The sequence below is a fragment of the Saccopteryx leptura genome, chromosome 4, assembly GCF_036850995.1.
Source record: "Saccopteryx leptura isolate mSacLep1 chromosome 4, mSacLep1_pri_phased_curated, whole genome shotgun sequence".
Lineage (NCBI taxonomy): Eukaryota > Metazoa > Chordata > Mammalia > Chiroptera > Emballonuridae > Saccopteryx > Saccopteryx leptura.
Window position 1 is genome coordinate 47,902,049 of NC_089506.1, and position 1,864 is coordinate 47,903,912.

The 1,864-nt window shown below is 43.3% G+C and overlaps 1 pseudogene; it reads right to left on the minus strand.

Moving 5' to 3' along the window:
- Positions 1-655: 655 nt before the first annotated feature.
- LOC136404147 (large ribosomal subunit protein uL6 pseudogene) lies at positions 656-1,217 on the minus strand (annotated as a pseudogene).
- Between the last annotated feature and the right edge of the window lie 647 nt (positions 1,218-1,864).

The following is a 1,864-nucleotide window of genomic DNA, read 5'->3' on the forward strand; positions in this document are numbered from 1 at the left end:
GATGATATGAGGAGATGAGTCCTTTGGGAGATAATGAATATATGAAAATATAACCCTCAAGCATGGGATTCATGACTTTATAAGCAACATCAAAGAGTTTGCTTCCTCTCTCTCTCTCTTGCCTCTCTCCACCATGTAAGGATGCAAGGGGTTGGCAATCTGCAACCCCAAAGAGGGCTCTTAGCGAATACCAACCGTAGTGCCACCTGCTCTCAGACTTCCAGCCTCTAAAACGATGAGAAACAAGTTTCTATTGTTTATAAGCACCCAGACTGTGGTACTTCGTTAAAGTAGCCCAAACTAAGACAATATCTTATCATCCTGGTCTGATTTCAGCAAGAATCCTATTGAGCTAGTCTATTACAAATCCCTCTAGCCTTGATGTTTCTTCTAGTAATTTTCCATCTACCAACCTCCACCCTGCTGGGTGACTACAAATTCTCAGTTTTCCTTGTTCTATTCAGAGTTAAGCCTAAGCTTTCTCTTTAACATATTTCTGAATAATTTTTTCTTTTATTTTTTTAATACATGGCTTTTATTGTATCTTTAAAATATCACAACTAAGTCTGAGGGATTACCCGGCATCTTGCTGTTTCTGTAGCCGGACAGCCTAGATGTCATCCATCAGCCTGCTGAACTGTTCCTTTTCGGGAATTCATTTGTAGACATCATCCACAAATTTTAAGATATCCTTGTTTTTAACTGCTGTGGCTTGCTGAATCAAAGCAGCTGAATTTGATATGAGTTCAATGTTATTTTCTTCAAGAACTAACTCATCTTTCTGGGTTTGAGATACTGAACAAGCAATGGCCTGACCTCATCCAAACCCTGCAGATTTATTTATCATCCAAGAAAATTCTGATTTCAATGAGGGAACCTTCTCCTGAATAACAATGTTGATGGGAAAGTGAGCGTGCACAGACCTCATCTTATAACAGAAGCCCAGGGTAACACCCTTGATCGTTTTCAGCACATGACTGCAGACAGTGCGAATGGTCGCCAGTTCCTTTTATTTCCCCACCATTTGTCAATCCAGAACCTCTTCTTCTCTTTCCAAGGACACTGAGGTCTACATTGATGTGATCGAAGTCCCTCCACAGGGTGCCACTAGGGCCCATCACAGTAACCGTGCGTCCCTTCAGAGTGGTGTCAACATTGTCTGGGATGTCGACAGTCTGACTGCTGAGAACGGCCTTCATCCTCGCACTCGCTGTGGCAAAGAGAGAATGTCTCAGTAATTTTTTTCTTTAGCAAAAATAACATTAGGATATTTCATTTGGATGACAGAATGGTGCAGAGCAGGTTGGGAAATAACAAGGCAAGTTCAGAACATGTTTTGTTTGCCAATCCTACTCCACAGCTAAGTGAGACGGAGAGAGCGCAGTAGTAGAGAAAACTCTTCAGGTCATAGGAGGCAGCAGTGCTAGAGGTAAAGATTCAGGAGTTCTCAGTGTAAAAATAGAATTTAATGACATGAACTTGGATGCACTCATCAAGGCAAGCAGCAGAGAGAGGAAAGAAGGTGTAACTTTCCTCTTGCAGCACAGTTGGCTAGAAGGTCCCAAACACATCCACTCACATGAGACCCTCTCTGGTCCCAAACACATCCACTCACATGAGACCCTCTCTGGTCCCAAACACATCCACTCACATGAGACCCTCTCTGGTCCCAAACACATCCACTCACATGAGACCCTCTCTGGTCCCAAACATATCCACTCAACATGAGACCCTCTCTGGTCCCAAACATATCCACTCATATGAGACCCTCTCTGGTCCCAAACACATCCACTCACATGAGACCCTCTCTGGTCCCAAACATATCCACTCATATGAGACCCTCTCTGGTCCCAAACACATCCAC